Source organism: Urocitellus parryii, chromosome X (assembly GCF_045843805.1).
Source record: "Urocitellus parryii isolate mUroPar1 chromosome X, mUroPar1.hap1, whole genome shotgun sequence".
Taxonomy (NCBI): domain Eukaryota; kingdom Metazoa; phylum Chordata; class Mammalia; order Rodentia; family Sciuridae; genus Urocitellus; species Urocitellus parryii.
This window is the reverse complement of record NC_135547.1, coordinates 95,271,295-95,291,670: the sequence shown is the minus strand read 5'-3', so window position 1 is coordinate 95,291,670 and position 20,376 is coordinate 95,271,295. Positions and strand designations below refer to the sequence as shown.

The 20,376-nt window shown below is 38.3% G+C and overlaps 1 protein-coding gene and 1 non-coding gene across 2 annotated transcripts in view; both read right to left on the bottom strand.

Annotated features, from left to right (window-relative positions):
- Nucleotides 1–20,376, bottom strand: part of Efhc2 (EF-hand domain containing 2) — a 209,333-nt gene that overhangs the window by 156,389 nt on the left and 32,568 nt on the right. The gene's annotated exons all lie outside the window — the stretch shown is intronic.
- Nucleotides 18,538–18,610, bottom strand: Trnaa-agc (transfer RNA alanine (anticodon AGC)). The gene has a single exon. It is a non-coding gene; the product is annotated as a tRNA-Ala (tRNA).

Below are 20,376 nucleotides of genomic sequence, written 5' to 3'. Positions count from 1 at the left end.
TCTGCTGTCACTGACAGTCCTTTCTCCTTTCATTCCCTCCTGCACTTTAGACTGCCATGCTATCTAGGTGTTCTTGAAGAAGAACACCACACTATTCTAGCTTGAGACAGGTCTAGAGGACCCCTAACTTGAGACACAGGGTAAAGAGATTAAACAGGGGCTGGCCATAGAGGCTTAAAGGATGCTGGGATTTTGTTTTGAGCAGGGGATAGAAAAGATCACTATGGTTACGATACAAAGAATTGGTTTTATTGCAATAGTCCAGGCAAGAAAATGATGGTAGCCCAGATCAGAGTGATAGAAGTAGAAATAGTGAAAGTGATCAAATACTGCATATATTTTGAAGGTAGAACAAAAAGGATTTACTGATAGATTAGATACCGAGCAACTAGAATGGAGTTTTATCCTAGCATATGAAACAGTGGGAGAAAACTCAGGTGAGAGGTCTGGAGGTAGGAGACAGAGAAGTGCAGGATTCTACCTTGCACATGTTGAGTTTGAGATACCACTCAGACAGGCAAGTAGAAGTGTTGATTATCAGGTGGATATGTGAATCTGAAGTTCAGCAAACAGGTAAAGGCTGGGTATAAAAACTTGACATACACCAGTTGATGGCTAGTATTTAAGGCTGTAGTCCTGGATTGAATGACAGTGCAGAAAAGGTGGCCAAGACTGAACCTTAAAACATCCTGGTGTTAAGAAATCAGGGCCAGGGATATGGCTCAGTTGGTAGAGTGCTTGCCTCGTATGCACAAGGCCCTGGGTTCAATCCCCAGCACCACAAAAAAAAAAAAAAAAAAAAAAAAAAGATAAAGAAATCAGGGAGATGGGGTAGAACTATAGCAAGGTGAGACAGGAAGAAAACTAGGATAGTTTAGTGTCATGGAAACTGTAAAGAAAGCATTTGAAGAGGAAGGCATGTTAACTGCATCAAATGCTACTGATAAGTCAAATGAAGATGCGGCTTGAGACTTGACCATGATTGGGCAACAAGGAGATGACCTTGATGAGAATGGTGTTTGGTAGAGTCACAGGGACAGAAATATCTTCTGAACCATATGGCTTTTTGCATAGCTCTAGTAAGGTATTGCAAATCAGAACTTGAGTTTCTAGTATTTATAATTCCCTTAAAATAACCCAAGCTCAGAAAAATGTAAGAAATAAATAAAAAATCTAAACGTCATCTCCTCTTGAAGTTTTCCCTGGCTGCTTAAAGGCAGAACATTATGTCCCTATACAGATCTTCTAATAAAATCTTGAAAATCACCCAGAAGGTTGCCCATTGTCCCCTAGTTGTATACCAGCACAAGATATAGTACGTAGAACACAGGACAATGTTTAAAAAAAAAAAAAACAAATAACAGGTAAGGCCCTTGAAAGAGAAGCAGTGGTGCAGACAGAAACAAAGAATCTCACAAGGTTTGATCTTGATTCACCCATTGAACAAATGAGTCCCCATCTGCCTATCCATAATTCCTATGCAGCTATCACTGTACTTAGAATATTATATTGTAGTTCTCTATCCATGTGCTTATATTTGACACTAGACTTTGCACTTTCTGAGAATGGGGACTATAGGGCCTGGCATATAGTAGGAACTCAATAAATATCTGTTGAGTGAAGAGAACATAAACTGCCATTTAGTTTCAAACAATCTCACCTAATATTTCCTTGACTCCATTGCCTGGCTTAGACCTCCTTAAATCTTATGTAAACATTTGGAATTATGGGAAATCAAGAACAAAACCAGGGAGGAAAAGTGTAAACACATCGACATAAGGGCTAGAGCAGGAGATCTGGCTTTGGAGGCCTAATATTCACATTTCAGCTTTACCACATATGGCCCTGGGATTCTGGAACTGTCACTTTATTTCTCTAGAGGCCTCTGGCTTTGCCATTCTCTAAAGTGAAAATAATAAAACCTGCTTGATGGAACAGCGTTTAGGACTAAGTGAGAAGATATGTGTGATTGTGCCTGCCTGTTAATATTTTTCATTTTCTCAAGGGTAAAGATTTGGTACTGGCTTTTAGCAAAAACTGAGTTAGAGCTCCAGTGGAAAACAGACCAAGTATTATTCCCTCAGTAACCAACCTGAGTGCTCATATTTTCTTTTTTACAAATAGATTTTATAAAACATTTTTTTAACTTTATTTTTTTATGTGGTGCTGAGGATGGAACCCAGTGCCTCACAGGAGCAAGGCAAGTACTCTACCACTGAGCCACACCTCAGTGTGGCTATAAAAAAAAAAACATTTTTATGAATAATATATAATGACCTTTTACATGACTTAGAACTTAATTTTCTACATTTGATTCAACAATTTTATAGATTTATCTCTACTTTCATGACATTATTGGGCATATTAAATTTGTTTCATGAACAAGTATGAATCATCCAATTTTCAGTTCCTGCTCAATGAGAGTCACAGTTTTAACACTATCCTTCTTAGTTCCATGAAAGCAGAGCCACAGTCTATCTTATTTCTCATTCAGCATCTAAAAAAGGCCCAACAGAGATGCAGTCAATAATTGGTGAACTTAATATACTTTCCATTTTTAAGATTTATTTTCTTTGGCAATCAACTGTAGCAAACAGTGGACCCCATGCATATAGATTGAGGCTACAGGAATTCAAGGGATTACAGTATCGAGTAGTAGAAGCTAGAGACAAATTCGTGGAGAATTTGAGTCTTAAAATGAACTTTGAAACGTTTAGTGCATTTGTCTAACAGAATAAGAGAAAAGGTGCTAGGGCATGTTGAAGGACAGGGACCAGATTCAGCTAGATTCAGGGTCATTTCCTACAGTAGCAGGAAATAACATTTGAAAAGTTAATATGGAAATCAATCCACAGAGAGCCTTAGATGGCAAAATCAGATGCTTCAATTACATCTTATGGGAGATGAGGCTCATTTCTGCAATTTCTAAAGAAGGCCGAAGCAGTGGATTATACATGAGGAGCCTTCAATAAGGCTAGCCCTTCCTGTCCTGGTCGCCACTATAGCAGCCAGAGGTGAAAAGGGGGATGGAAGGAACAAGGGTAAAAAGTTTATCTGCTGCTTTAAGGAGAAGCAACCTACTGCAACCCCATACACACACACACACACACACACACACACACACACACACACACCTTGTCAGTACATTTTTGTCCAGCGTGTTACAATGGCTAAGAACACCATATGACAGGGTCTTTTTATTTTAAACACTAAAATTCACCAATGCTCAGAAAATTCAGGAATACCCAAAATCTATGAATTTCAGAATATTGTTCAATCAAGTCCTTGCTAAACTTAGGAACACATTCTCAACCCGAAGAGTATTATCCACATACTTATTAGATATTTACAATTCTCTTTCTAAATGAAATAAGCCAGGCCCGATCCTTTCAAAGAATACTTTTAGCATGAAAGGAACCGTTATTGAAACCTTTCCAAAATTCTTGGCTTGTCAATTCACACATTCAGACTCAAAACAACAAAAAAAACAGTCGCTTTTTAAAAGTTAGATAATACCAATTTCTATTTTATTCTAATCAGCACAGCATGAAAAATTCCACTCTTGCACTATTAGAATATTAACTTGAAATTTTAATTCAGAATCCTGTACCTTAGAAATTAACTCCTTGGAGACTTGTTTAGTATGCAGTAACACACCATAATGCACCTATTTCAAATGTTTAACACCCTCTTCCACACATACTTGAGATTTGCCATTGTACATCATAACTTCTTAGCATTACATAGCAACCTGCCTTTTACGTGAACTCATGCTGTCTCTCATTCCAAGGGAATTAGGCAAATGTCTTAGCAAATGATAAAGTTAGGAACATGCTATCTCCAGATCAGTGCTCCTCAGTATCTCAACTCTCTGGTCCCCAAACCACTTATGACACTACTTTTGGAAAGGCAGAAGCCAAATGAGATTCTGCTTCACATCAAATTCATAACTGATACCACCACCCCTTTCTTGTTGCTAAAGATTAGAAGAACAATTTTATCACATGCTTGGATTGATAAATGAATCACAGTAAATTGTCAGGGCCCCTACAGAAACCATAAACCCAAACCTAAGAGTAGACTACTATCATCAGCATCAGGAGTTGGGGATCCAGCCAGGCATGGTAGGTGGGGCACGCCTATAATCCCAGCAGCTGGGGAGCCTGACACAGGAGGATCACAAGTTCAAAGCCAGCCTCAGCAATGGCAAAATGCTAAACTACTGAGAATGTGGCTCAATAGTTCAGTATCCCGGAGTTCAATGCCAGGTACGCCCCCGCCCCCCCCAAAAAAAAAAACAACAACAACAAGGAGTTGGGGATCCATTTGATCCATTTGCAATCTCTTGCAAGAGCTCCAGCACAACAGCCTTGTTTCTTTCTAGTTTGTACTCCAAAGCCCAGATGTTTAACATGACAGGCTCCTGGCAAACGCAGGAAGAGCAAGGAGCACTATATGAACTTGACAGTTCACTAGGACCACCAGAAGCTAGAAGCCTATCTTTGCAGTTGCAAATATCATTTCTGTTGCCTTAACAGCTAATCACTATAGCACTGTTCGAAGTACTTTAGAAGCATAAAACTCTGAATTCTCAGAGAAAATCTCTGTGTCCATTCTATCATTATACCCATTTTATAGATGGGGATTTTGAGGCACAGAGAGTTTAAGTAATTGCCCAAGATTACTCAAGTAGTATGTATTGAACTCAGGATACACACCCAATACCTGAGCCCTTAGCATTAGGCCTCACATTCTTTGTGCTCTCTAGGAGAAAATAGATTTCCCCTTGTTTAAGTCACCAGGGTTGAATTGTTATTTTTTGCATTTGACAAGCGTTAATAGAAAAAATAACTACCCTGCCCTAGAAGGGAAGAAACTGATCAGGTAATTGGCTCTACATTCAATTCCTTAAAAGCAGGGCAGGTATGAGAAAACAGTGCTCTAGAAACCCCTCTACAGCAACCAGCAGATGATGGAAATTGGGGCTTGAAAACAAGCAGTTAATATGTAGTTAGGGGCTGGGGCTGTACTTTGGTGGTAGAGCATTTGCCTGCCATGTGTGAGGCTCTGGGTTCTATCCCCAGTACCACCAAAAAGAAAAATCAATATTTCAGTAAGCATGAACAACACTAATTTTTCTAACTACTTTTTTAGGTTAATCAAAAATTCAATACAGAATCATCTAAAACCATCATTTTTTGATATGCCTGCCTGATCTAGTTCTGGAACTAGTTTGTTTCTCTTCCATGAATAGTGTGGGGTTTTTTCCTCCCTTCATATCTTATTTATTTTAGAAATTCATTTTTTTCTTTTCTTCTTTTCTGTACTTTTATGGAGAAAAAGAAGTCATTCAGCAGATGCTATGAACCTCCAAGAGAAAATAACAACAAAATTGCCTCAGGTAAAGTGGGATCTTAGAGCTCAAGACCATAAGAGCGTGAAAGCTATCATTACTTATTAATAAAGCTAAATCACTCCAAAAATAAGCCCAAGTAGGCAAATAAAAAAGCATGTCAAAGAAAACCTCAAATATCTTCAAGTTAATTTTCCGTTTTCCAAACCTAGCTTGGAAAAATATTGTGCTTTTGACTCTTAACTATTGAGTTAATGTAACAATAAGACTGATTTGATACATTTAATAATGTATTTCAATCAGTAGAGTGGAAAATAAAATTTAAATCACTAACATTTAGAGAAAAGTACAGCACCTCCCTTTTCACCCCTCTAAATAATCCAACTCAAGGCACAAATCAATAAAGAGAATTCTAAAGACTTCCCTCAGAGTCAGTTAAAATCACTGACTCAATGTAGCTGATTACTACATTCATCCCCCAATTCTTTCTCCCTTGTCAGTCTCTACTTAAAACCTCCAGGAAAAAAGCTAAATGCTACACTTCTTTCCTTAGCCTCCTTTCAGAAGTCTATTTTGCAATTCTAGAAAAGGTTTTTGCTCTCTTGAGCCCAGGGACAGATGTAATCCAGAGCCCCTCATTCACCTCTACTTGCATTGAGAAGTATACATGCCTGGATCTGCAGCAGCCACCTTGGGATCACTGGTAGGAATGTGGGGAGGATTACAGAGATGCTGAGATGAAGTTGAGCCTCTGAATATATGCCAGCAACCACTTACCTCTAGACTTCTTACTAGTAAAAATTTCTATTTGTTTAATGCTCTGTTGATCGGGTATTCCACTACTCGCAGTAGGAAGCATTATAAATCAATGCATGCAGTCTCTAAAAGCTGTCTTTATTTATTTATTTGCAGTGCAGGGAATGGAAGGAACCCAGGGCCTTGAATATGCTAGGCAAATGCTCTATCACTGGGCTGCAAACAAGCCCTTGATTATTTTAAAAGAATAAAATCACTATGCGATATAAAGGATGATTTTCTTTATTCATTGGGAAACATAAAGAAGACAAAGAAAAAAAAATTTGTTGTTTTGCAGTATTAGGGAATGATCCAGAGGCACTCTACCACTGAGCTACAATCAATAAAGAGAATTCTAAAGACTCTTTATTTTTTGAGACAGGGTCTTGCTAAATTGCTCACACGTATTCTTCCTGCCTCAACCCTCAAATAGATGGGATTACAGGTATGTGCCACTACGCCAAGTAAAAAGAACCTTGACAAAGAAAAATGAAGTTGGAGAAATTACTGACCTTGATCTTAAGGTTTATAGCTACAGTAATAAAAATAGTGTGGCACTGGCAGAGGGACAGACATTGCATCAATAGAACAGAATAGAGAACCTATTGGGATGGGGCTGGGGATGTGGCCCAAGCAGTAGCGTTCTCGCCTGGCATGCGTGGGGCGCTGGGTTCCATCCTCAGCACCACATACAAATAAAATAAAGATGTTGTGTCCACCGAAAACTGAAAAATAAATATTAAAAACTTCTCTCTCTCTCTTCTCTCTCTCTCTCCTTAAAAAACAAACAAAAAAAAAAACAAAAAAAAAAGAGAGAGAGAGAGAGAACCTGTTGGGCTGGGGTTGTGGCTGAGTGGTATAGCACTCCCCTAGCATGCATGAGGTACTGGGTTCGATCCTCAGCACCACATAAAAATAAAAGATATTGTGTCCACCTAAAACTAAAAAATAAATATTAAAGAAAAGAATAGAGAACCTGTAAGGAAATCCCACAAATATACTTTTTAAAATATGATACAAAAGCAATCAATGGAAGGACAGCCTTTTCAACAAACTGTGCTGGAACAATTGGGCTTCCACAGGCCAAAAAAGTTCATGACCTAAATCACACCTTAGAAAAAAATTAACTGAAAATTACTCAAAGATTTAAATACAAACTATATAACTAAGACAGAAGCAGTAGCACATGCCTGTAACCCCAGCAACTCAGGGAGGCTGGGGTAGGAGGATCCTAAGTTGGAGGCCAGCCTTAGAGACTTAGTGAGACCCTGTCTCATAATAAAAAATTAAAAAGGCAGGTGGTGTAGCTCAGTGGTAGAGTGCTTTTCTATCATGCATAAGGCCCTTGGTTCAAAACCCAGTATTATAACTTTTTTTTCTACCAGGGATTGAATTCAAGGACACTTGACCACTGAGACACATCCTAAGCCCTATTTAGTATTTTATTTAGAGACAGGATCTCACTGAGTTGCTTAGGGCCTTGCTAAATTGCTGAGGCTGGCTTTGAACTCACGATCCTCCTGTCTGAGCCTCCTAAGCCACTGGGATTGCAGGCCACCAAGATAACTATAAAATTTTTAGAAAGAATAAAGCAACATGAAAGTTTTTAGGATTTGGGAATAGGCAGATTTAACACAATAAGCATAAAATATAAAAGGAAAAGTTGATAGATTGGACATCATCAAAATTAGAAACTTACTCTGGAATAGTAGTCCACTTGATGCTTTGAATATAGCCCTGGCTGCTCTGCCACTTGAACTTCATTTTTAAATGGAGGAGCTTCTTTTTCTTCCTCTCCACCTCCCTCATGTCTCCTTCTCTCTAATCTCCCCTCCTAATTTCAGGGGATACAGGATTACCCTTCTTCTCTGTCCTAGGCCAAGTTATTGGTCCTTGAGCACATACCCACCATAGCAAAGAAGTAGTTCTAACCCCAACCCCAACCCCCAACCCCCACCCATGTTTCTCCTTTATTAGCAAATTACTTGTGTGATGGCTCCAGAAGATCTAAAAAATCTCCCAAATTATCAAATGAATTATAACCCCCATCAGGATAGGCGTGGAATGAAGCCCTTGAGTCACCTCATTAAAAACCCTCAGTTCCCCCTGATGGGCAAAATCACAGCCTTTGGCACAGGATTCACCACCACCACCACCACTCCACCCCCCACCCCCTAGCCCCACCCCCTAATCCCACCCCTATCTCCCAGCCCCCAGCCCCTTGTTTTTCCTTTATTAGCAAAGTGATAAAACTTCTTTCTCCTTTTTCTCAAAACCTTATCCTCATTATTGGATTGCATTAGGGACAAGAACCAAGCTTTGAGTAACAACTCCACAAAAGATCCTGTTAACAGGATGCAAAGAGAAGCTACAAACTGGGAGAAAATATGTGTAAACCACATCTCAAAGAATTTTCAAGGGCTGGGGCTATGGCTCAGGGGTAGCACACTTGCCTAGCATGTGTGAGGCTCTGGGTTCGATTCTCAACACTGCACATAAATAAATAAAGGTCCATCAACAACTAAAAAAATAAAATAAATTAAAAAATAATTTTGAAAATTCAACAGTAAAAAAGCAATTCAATTTGAAATGGGCAAAAAATAAACAGACTTTTCACCAAGGTATATATACAGATGGAAAATAAGTTGAAAAGATAGATGTTCAACTCATTAACCATCAAAGAAATGCTAATTTTTAAATTGCTTCTATTAGTGCATTATAATTTTACATGGTAGTGGGGGGGGTTCAGGTTGACATATCATACATGTATTGAATATAATTTGCTCCATTTCAGTCTCCAGTACTTCTACTTTTCCTCCCTTCCTCGCTCCTCCTGTTTCACTTTTTCTACTTTACTGGTCTTCCTTCTGTTTATTTATTGTATATATATTTAGTTGTAGATGGACACAACACCTTTAGTTTATTTATTTATATGTGGTGCTGAGGATCAAAACCAGGGCCTCTCTACTAGGCAAGTGCTCTATTGCTGAGCCACAACCCCAGCCCTATTTATTGGTTTTATAATTAGTGCTTTACAGATATACATAAAGGTGGAATTCACTATGGTATATTCACATATATACAAAGCATGATTTGGCCAATTTCATTTTGTAGTTTCTCACTTTTTATGTTCCTCTTCTCTCCCCAGTCAATCCTCTTCCTCAGCTCTACTGATTTCCCTTCTATTTTCATGAGATTCCACCCTCCCCCCTTTTTTTTAATCCTAGAAAAAAAATCCAATTAAGCCCACAACGAGATATCACTACTCACCTATCAGAGAACTAAAATAAAAATAGTAATGACACAAAATGCTAACCAGGGTGCAGGAGAACTATACAGATACACACACACACACACACACACACACACACACACACACTGCTGCTGGGAATATAACAAGGTAATGTGCTCTTAAAAATGATTTGATAGTCTTAATAAAATTAAACATGCAGTTATCATATGACACAGCAATTATACTCTTGTTGCTCCAAGTTCAGTCCTTGTCCCTGATGCCATTCCAATAATAAGGACATGGTTTTGAGAGAAACGAAAATTAAGGTTTATTGCTTTGCTAGCAAAGGAGAAACACAGGGCACTCCTGTCCCAGAGGCAGTGATTCTGCCCATCAGCAGGAACAGGGGGCTTTTAAAGAGGTAACTCAAAGGCTACATTCCATGTGTTCTCTGTTGAAGGTGTAATTCACTTGTTATTTTGGGAGACAGTCATTTCTGAGATCTTCTGGTGCCATGCCCAAAGTCTGGATTACTTTATTCCTATGGTGGTTATGTACTCTGATAACTGTGTTACAGTAAACCCTCTTTCTCTTAATCTGCCTAGGATTAGGGAGGGGGAGAGATTACGGAGGAGCAGGGAGAAAGGAAGAGAAAGAAACAGGTCCATTTTAAAAATCAGTTGCAGTGGCACAGCAGCAAGGACTATATTCAAAGCATAAAGTGGGCCACAGTTACACTCTTTTTTAAAAAATACTTTTCTAGTTGTTGATAGACCTTTACTTTTATTGATTTATACACAGTGCTGAGAATTGAACCCAGTGCCTCATACATGATAGGCAAGCACTCTACCACTGAGCAACAATCCCAGACACCACTGTTATACTCTTGGGTCTTTATCTCAAAGAAATGAAAACCTATGTTCACACAAAAACCTATATGTTAATATTCACTGCAGCTTTACTCATGATAACCAAAAACTAGAAATAACTCAGATGCCCTTCAACGGGAAAATGATTAGAGAAATAGGTACATACATGGAATGCTACTCAACAATAAAAATGAATGAACAATTAATACATAAAACAACTTGTTTAATCCCCATGGAATTATGTCAAGTTAGGGGAAAATATTCTAATAGTTACCTACATTTTTATTCCATTATGTAACATCTTTTTTTTAAAAAAATTTTTGTAGTTGTAGATGGATAGAATGCCTTTATTTTATTTATTTATTTTTATGTGGTGCAGAGAATCAAACCCAGTGCCTTACACATGCTAGGCAAGAGCTCTAACACTGAGCCACAACCCCAGCCCTGTAACATCTTTTTTAAAGACTAGGTCAGGTAAAGCTGTGGGAGTGGAACAGAAATATCTATAACTGGTTCTAGTCATTACTTGTAAACATCACTGCATCTAGGCCAGTCTATTTAACATTTTTGAAATAACAATTTTTAGAAGTGGAGAACAAATTAGTAGTTGCTGGGGTCAGGAATTGTGCAGGGGTGGGGAAATTGATAGGAAGGAAGTGGGTGTGGTTATAATAGGACAATAGAAGAAATCCTTGTGGTGACAGAACTGTTCACTGTGATGGTGAAGCCAGATTTAAAGATAGGTAGTGTAGTTAGTTAAATTGGGTCTAATATCAAGTCCAATAAAGAAAATGGAGCCCATAAAGAAAATGGAGTTCGAACTGAGATCTTCTCCCTTTTATATCTAAGGTCTTCTTTTGTCCTCCCACATTCCTGTCCTTTATTTCCCTCTATCCTGCAGTGATGGGGGACACAGGTGGGAAGGCCAAAAGGTGAGAAACAGGTGGATCAAGGAGGTGGGGAGGAGAGATCTGGGCAGGAATGGCCTAAGGTGGTTTGATTAGCATCTCCCTGTTTTGCTGGGAGCTACTTCATTAATAGTTCTTTAGGACAAGACAGGCCTTGGGGATATTAACATTTCAATTCTCCAGGTGTTGTTCTGAGGGTCCACACAGGTACCTTTTATAAAGTATTAGTTATGAACATTAACGCAGCTGAGCAATAAATGATTAAATTCTTACCAAAATTATATGGAAATAATTCCATACATGGTAAAACAAATATTTCTGCTTCAATTTGGCAGGGCAACACATTTTAATTACTAAAAAGTAATAGAGAAGAAAAGTAATAGAAGAAGATTAAACCATGTGCTGGGCCTAACCTCTCCCTAAAAATCTCTTTTAACCATACCTAACATAATGAGGAAAACAAAGAATCTGGCCTTTGACTGGTCACGCTGGATGCTTTGTCACAGTGCAGTTGCCAGATGAAATTGAGACCTGGGTAAAGAGGGAGTAAAGTGGGGCATGGTGGCACACACCTGGTGGCTCAGGAGGCTGAGGCAGGAGGATTGCAAGTTTGAGGCCAGCCTCAGCAACTTAGTGAGGCCCTAAGCAACTTAGTGAGACCCTGTCTCTAAATAAAAGGGGCTGGGGATGTGGCTCAGTGGTTAAATGCCTCTGTGTTCAATCCCTAGTACTAAAAAAAAGAGGGAATAAAAATGAAAAATGTCCACTTTTTATTTTATTTTTCGCTCTGGGGAATCCTCCTTCCCTTAAAAAAAAAAAAAAAAAGTGGCTCTGCTATTTCGACAACTGTGGATAAACTCTCCAGGAAATGGCTTTAAAAATTCCTTCACATTCATGCTATTAATATATTTGTAGTCCTATTGTTGGAAGACTTGGCCTCCTAAGGATTCCTGAACTGAAGAATATACATAGAAAAATCTGTTACTTCCCGAAAAAGCCAAATAGGATGCCAACAAGGAAGAGAGAAATGCCCTTTGGCATGGCACAACAAGCCACAGAGAAGCTTCCAGTCACAACTTGCCTAGGAAATTCTTCATTCTTCCCTGGATACCTTGTATGAGCCAAGCATCCTAAGAGCCTTAAACCTTATTGAAGCCACAAAAGCAAATGACTTTCTTTCTTCTTTATATTCACTGCTGCTAAAATAATTATTGTTTTGTTCCATAGCAGCAGTGGAAGATAGCAGAGAGACTCTAATTCCAGAGATGATTTTTCCCAAGCTGGTTTTAACCATGGTTGCCACAGGTAGAGAGGGACATCTGACAATCTCCTATTCAGGGCCTGTCTTGTATAAGGAAGGTGCTGAGCACCTGGAGGGTGACTCTTTAGTCAGGTTTTTTGCTGCTGTGACTAAAAAACCCAACCATAACAATTATAGAGGAGAAAAAATTTACTTGAGGGCTCATGGTTTCAGAGATCTCAGTCCATAGACAGCGGATTCCATTCCTTGGGGCTTGGTCTGGCTCTGGCTCAGTGGTTCCTTCAACACAGACTCTACAACCATCCCTTGGGGCTTGAGGTGATGTAATCACCTGTCCCCATGCCAATCTAATAATGAGGACAGAGTTTTGAGAAAAAGAAAAAAGAAGTTTTATTGCTTTACTAGAAAAGGAAAAACACAGGGGACTTCCCTGACTCTCCCAATCAGGAGGGACAGGGGGGTTTTAAAGGAACTCTTTCAAGAGTTAAGTTCCAGGTGTGCTCTGGTAGGGGCCCCCAGGGCCCACTGATGGTGTGTTAGGATTCGCTTGTTAATTTTGGAGATATTCACTTCCCAGATCCTCAGCAGCCATCTCCTTCCTGTAGTGTGTGTGTTCAAGGGCAGTTAACTAGGGGAAGAAAAGATAGCACTGTCTCCCTAATCTTGTTGGGGAGGGGGAGAAGGGGAAAGAGAGGAAAAATTTTTAAAAAATAAGCCTTAGAGCAATGAGGGCTATATTCAGAAGGTGAAGGGACCACTGTTACAGTGAGGCTGAAATCATGGGACATGAGTGTGGCAGAGGGAAGCAGTTCAAAGACGATCAGAAAGCAGACAGAGATTCCATGTTCCAGATATGAAGTACATACCCCAAATCCAGGCCCCCAAAGCCTACCTCCTCCAGCCACACCCTACCTCCCTTCAGTTACCACTCAGTTCATCCCATCAGGGATTAATTCGCTGATTGTGTTAAGACTCTCACAACCCAATAATTTAAATCTTCTTACATTGTTTCACACATGAGCTTTTGGGGGATACCTCACATCCAAACCACAACCAACAAAACAATCAATCAGTTTCTAGTTCAGCTAAGGATTGCTATAATCACACCTAAAGAACACAAAACACAACAAAGGAAATAAAGCAATGAATGGTGTGGACAATATGAGCATTTAGGATTATGTAAACAGAGGGTATTATGATTTGAATGTGTCCTCCAAAAATTCACACGTGGAAACTTAATCCCCAAAGTCATATGTTAATGGTATTTGGAGGTGGGCTTTTGGAGTGTAATTAGGATTAGATGAGGTCAAAAGGATGGGGTTCCCAAGATAGCATCAGTGGCTTCATAAAAAGAGGAAGAAAGCTGGGTGTGGTGGCACATGCCTATAATCCCAGTGGCTCTGCTCCAGAGGTGAGGCAGGAGGATCATGAGTTCAAAGCCAGCCTAAGCAAAAGCAAGGTGGTAAGCAATTCAGTGAGACCCTGTCTCTAAATAAAATACAAAATAGGGCCGGGGATGTGGCTCAGTGGCTAAGAGCCCCTAGGTTCAAACCCCAGTACCAAAATTTTTAAAAAAGAAGAAGAAGAAGAGGAAGAGAGACATGAGCTATTATGTTATTATGTTTGATCTGTCTCACCATGTGATGCCTCTGCCTTGTTATAATGCAGCAAGAAAGCTCTCACCAGATGCCAAGCAGATGCCACACCAGGCTCTCAGACTATCTAGACTCTGGAACTATAAGAAATCAATTACACAGCATCAGATATTCAATTATAACAACAGAAAATGGACTAAGACCATGATTCTTGCTGAGATGAACAGGAAATGGTTTAATGACAAGGAGGGATTAGAAACAAGTTGGGAGGGAAGACCAAGGGTCTAGATGGGAAGAGGAAGAGGCATCAGGCAAGTGAGGGGACAGATGAACTAATAATTGAATGGAAAAGTCCAAAATATATTCAAAGGACACACAGTGAGCCAGCTGGTTTAATTGGAGTGTTAGGCTTGTTTTCCACAAAGGAAAAAAGGATGCATTAGAAAGAACAATATTGTTGGGATTTTTCCAATAATGTTACACTCATGTGTTACTTGTATAATTTTAAAATACAAACAAAAAATTAAGGAAAGGAATGCTAAGGTCAAGGAAAGCATCCAGATTCACAAGTATTAAGGCTGTGGCTGGTATGGAAAGCTTGTTGGTTCCAATAGCCCATAAAGCGAGTCCTTTTCCCTTTCCTACCTCCAAAAATAGATGGTAAAAAATCAAAATAACTTCTCAGCACCCCTGGTAGCAAAGGATAGCCATGTGAAACATTTTAGCATATAAAATGGAAGAAAGGAACCTATTTGGGATGAATGTCATTAAAGGACTCAGGCTCTTCTTATCTTTCCATTCTGCCATCTTCAGAGAATTGGCTTTTCTTTCTTAGATTTATGACCTCATGGTTACAAATAACTACTCACAAACATGTTTAAGATAAACAGGAAGGAGATGGAGGCGAAAATGATTCTTATGTAGGAAAACAAAATATTTCCCAAATAGGTTCAATAGTTAGTGGGAATAAATCAAAACAATCCTGTGATATGGTACAGTGGACACCTGTGGTTTTGTCTGCCTAGCAACCCCCACCACCATTAAATCTATGAGTTAATCAGCTTCCAGTTACTGTAACAAACACTGAGATAGTCAGCATATAAAATAAAAGGTTTACTTTGACTCAGATTTGGAGGTTTCAACCATGATTGATTGACCCTGTTATTTTGGGGCTTGTAGTTAGGCTACATATCGTGGCAGGAAGTCTATGTTAGAGCAAGCTGCTCACCTCATGGTGGCCCAAAGAAGGGGCTGGAGTCCTAATATTCCCTTCTGGCACAATCCTAATGGCCAGAACACCTCCCACTAGGCTCCATCTCTAAAGGTTCTAACACCTCCCAATAGCACCATGGGCTAGAAACCAAGCCTTGAACTTACAATCTTTTGGAGAACACCAATCCAAACCATAGCAGAAACTTTTTTTGAAATGTAACTTATGTATCATAAAATTTACTCATTCAAAATGTAAACTTCAAAATTCAATGGAGTTTAGTATTGGAGTTGTGTGGTCATCACAATAATCTAACATTAGAATATTTTCTTCATCCCCCCAAAGAAATCCCATACTCTTTGGTAGCCATTCCTCATTTTCTCTCCTCCCTTACACAATCCTAGACAACCAACCACTAATGTACTTTCTTTCCCTATAGTCTATTCTGTATATTTCACAAAAAAGAGATCATATAATATTTGACCTTTTGCATATTGTTTTTAACATAATGGTTTGGAGGTTCAACCATATATTGATGTATTGGTACTTCATTTATTTTCTTTTTCTACTTCTTTATTTATTTATTGGTACTGGGAATTGAATCCAGGGGTGCTCAACCACTGAGCCACATTACCAGCCCTTCTTTTTCCCTTTTACTACTACTACTACTACTACTACTACTATTATTATTATTATTATTATTGAGCCAAGTTCTTGCTAAGTTCCTTAGGGCCTCACTAAGTTGCTGAGGCTGGCTTTGAACATGGGATTACAGGTGTGTGCCATCATGCCCAGAACTTCATTACTTTTTTTTTTTAAAGAGAGAGAGAGAGAAAATTTTTTAATATTTATTTTTCAGTTTTCGGTGGACACAACATCTTTATTTTATTTTTATGTGGTGCTGAGGATCGAACCCAGCGCCCTGCGCATGCCAGGTGAGTACGCTACCGCTTGAGCCACATCCCCAGCCCCACTTCATTACATTTTATGGATGAACAATCCATTGTATGTATAAGCCACATCTAATTTATCTACCTATCAGCTGAAAGACATTTGGGTTGATTCCATTTGGGGGAAATTATGAAGGATGCTGAGCTAGAAAGATAGCTCAGTGGTATAGTGAATACTAAGTATGCACAAGGCCCTGGGCCCAATCTCCACTACCCAATTTTTTAAAAAGATATGATAAAAATTATGAACAATGCTGTTATAAACATTAATGTGCACATTTTTTATGTGAGTATATGTCTTATTTTCTCTTACATATATACCTAGGAGTTCTGTGTCATAAAGTATTAACTCTGTGTTCAACCATTTGAGGAATGACCAGACTATTTTTCATAACAGCAATACTACATTCTTACCATCAATTCATGAAGGTTCTAATTTCTCTTTATCCCCCCAACTTGGATTATCTGTTTTGTTATAGTCATCCTAATAGGTATGAAACAATATCTTATTTCAATTTTAGTTTGCATGCCTGTAATGAATACAGATGTTAAACATCTTTTATTGTGCATATTGGCTCTTTATACATTTTCTTTGGACAAATGTCTATTCAAATCCTTCGCCACCCCCCACCCCTTTTCCCTTTTTTTTGTTACATGAGGTTGAACTCAGAGTCATTCTACCACTGAGCTACACCCCAGCCCTTTTATTTCTTTCTTCTTTAAATTTTGAAACAAGATCTCACTAAATTGCCCAGACTGGCCTTGAACTTGTGATCATTCTACCTTGGCCTCCCAAGTAGCTGGGGTTCTAGGCATACACAACTGCACCCAGCCTCCTTTTTTTGTTTGGATTATTATCTTTTTATTGTTGAGTTTAGGGAGTTATTTATATATTCCCAAAATAAGTCCCTCATAACATATACACTTTGCAAATATTTTCTCCCATACTATGGACTAGCTGTCTTTTCATTTTTTAGATGGGGTCTTTTGAAGCATTAACTTTGACAATTTATTGCAGCATTATTTGTAATAGCACAAGAGTGGAAATAATATAACTATACATCAAAAGGGGATGAGTTGAATAAACTATTGTAAGTTCATACAATGGAGTAGCCCTATAGCTGTGAAAATAAGAAAAATAGCTCTCTCTACTTCTATGAAGTGATCTCTAAGATATACTCTTAAAATGTAAAAGGAATATGCCAGAGAATGTGCAGAGTATGCCATCATTTCTATAATAAAGGGGAAGCATGTAAACATATTTAAGAATTTGCTGATGTAAAAACCAAGGGAGAAAGGAGACAGGAGAGGAATAGCCCAAAGCTAAATAATTTTTTTTAAGTAACTTATAGAGGGAGGGAAACAAAGTGGTAAGGTGTCAGGGACATGGATAAAAAAAAGCTAGATCTCTCTGAAAGCATCTTACTTTCTAAATTTGACTTTGAACCAAAAAAATAATTTAATTAAGAATCAAAAGCACAATGAACTGAATGAAGTTAATTGGGTTTCAATTTGGTAACTTAACTACACTCCCAGCAATCAGCTAAATGAAATTAAAACCCAGCAATTTGACAGTACATTACTAGTGGGATATACTGTAAAACCAGAAAGAACTACAAAGAAATCTTAAACTATTTTTAAAATTCAAATTGCTAATAATGTCATTATTATTTTTTAAATATTTTGTTTTAGTTGTAGTTGACATAATACCTTTATTTTATTTTTATGTGGTGCTAAGGATCGAACCCAGGGCCTCACCTGTGCCAGGTGAGCGCTCTGCGGCTGAGCCACAACTCCAGCCCCTAATGTCATTATTATTAGTCAGAAACTATCATATGCATATATTTTTTATTTATGGTAAGATGGAACAATGAATAATTATGTTCACATCCTTGTGAATCAACATTTTCAATGCAAATAAAAGATAAATATTAAATCAAAGAAGTTAAATAAAAATCCTATAATCCTTAATTTGCATTGGAAATATGTTTGAATTTATGTTATATTTTATCATTGAAAATATATACATATTTTCAGGCTGGGCACAGTAGCACACAACCGTAATCCCAGCAGCTAGGGAGGCTGAGGCAGGAGGAACACAAGTTCAAAGCCAGCCTCAGCAAAAGTGAGGCACTAAGCCACTCAGTGAGACCCTGTCTCTAAATAAAATACAAAATAGGGCTAGGGATGTGGCTCAGTGGTTGAGTACCCCTGAGTTCAATCCCTGCCACCACCACCCCCCAAAATATATATATATATTTTTTTCTAGTCTCTATTTAAATGAATGAAAATGCAAACCACAGACTAGGAGAAGATATTTGTAGCCCACATATTCAACAATGGACTTTTGTGCAAATTTTATTTTGAAGGTGCTGGGGATTGAACCCAGGGCTTTTTGCATGCTAGGCAAGTGCTCTACCAACTGAGCTATACCCCTAGCCCCCAGTTTTTTGATTTTTGTTTTTTTGAGATAAGGGAGATTGAACTCAGGGTCTTGCACTCACACCTGCTAGGCAAGTACCCTAGAACTGAGTTACATCCCCAGGCCCCCAGAATATATTTTTTAAAACCATCAAAACTCAATAGTAAGGAAATAACCCAATTAAAAATATGTAGAAGACATGAATAGATATTTTACCAAAGGAGATATACCAAAGGCAAAGAAGTCCATAAAAAGCAGTGCAACATGATAACTATTAGAGAAATTAAAATTAAAATCGAGATACACTACACGTCTATTACAATAGCTAAAATCTAAAATATTGACAATATCAATTGCTTACAAGGATTCAGAACAACAGGAACTATTCATTGCCGATGGGAATGCAAACTGGAAGATAGCTAGAGGATTTCTTATAAAGTTAAACAAACATCCACCATATGGCCAGTTCTGACTTTATATGAAAGTCAAGTAGCCTGACATTCCTAAGAAAGCAATGACCATTTTGCTGAAGTCTTCAACTTCTTATATGTGTAAGCAAAGCTTCCCTTGTTTAACAGGTATGGAGAAAAAAGCCAGAAATTTCATTTCAATTGAAAATAAAATTCATATGCACTTATCACAAGTCTGATCCAGAATTGACTATTTATGTGGCAAATATATGCATAAATTTCACATTGGAAAGGTAAATATTATTCTTTCAGTTTCTTGAAAAATAGCACTCTTAGGTATGTATGCCTATAAAGAAATCAAGATTATAATTTTGTAACTGCCTATATTGAGCCAAATCACATCAGTCAGATTTTAAAAACTTTTAATTTTTATGTCCTGTATAAAACTATCTTAGATTATATTTTTATTCATATTACTTTCTCAAATGATTTTAGTAGCTTTGTTATTTATCATTGCCAACTTTTTTCTTTCTTTTTCTAGTACTAAGGATTGAAACCAGGGGTGTTCTATCATTGAGCCCCTTTTTATTTCTTCTTCTGTTTTTTAGTTGTAGATGGACACAATACCTTTATTTATTTATTTGCTTTATGTGGTGCTGAGGATCGAACCCAGGGCCTCACACCTGTAAGACAAGTGCTCTACCACAGAGCTACAGCCCCAGCCCCTTATTTCTTATTTTGAGACAGGGTCTTACTAAATTGCACAGGCTGGCCTTGAACTTGCCATCCTCCTGCCTCAGTATGCAGAGTAACTGGAATTATAGGTGTGGGCCACCATACACGGCGGAGGTAGGATTTGAATCCCTATGTGAAAAGCCCAGGTTACCAATACAGCATATTTCTTTTTTTTTCCCCCATGGGTATCAGGGATTGAACTCAGGGGCACTTGACTACTGAGCCCCACCCCCAGCCCTATTTTGTATTTTATTTAGAGACAGGGCCTCACTGAGTTGCTTAGGGCCTCACTAAGTTGCTGAGGCTGGCTTTGAACTCACGATCCTCCTGCCTCAGCCTCCCTAGCTGCTGTGATTATAGATGTGTGCCACCACACCTGGCAATATAGCATACTCCTTGTTTCCAGCCTGCCAACATGTTTTCATGTTGTAAGTAGCTTGACTAAAATGAATTTACAACCTTTATTTAAATTACTTCAAGTGAACCCACTTCTTGAAAAAATAGATCCCACCATGGATTAAAACAGAAATAATAATCTTAGTTTATTTACCAGGAATGAATTATGCTGATTTATGAGGTTTTTAAAAAAATGTATGAAAAGGAAAAAAGCATAAACTAAGCCTTACTACCTGTTTT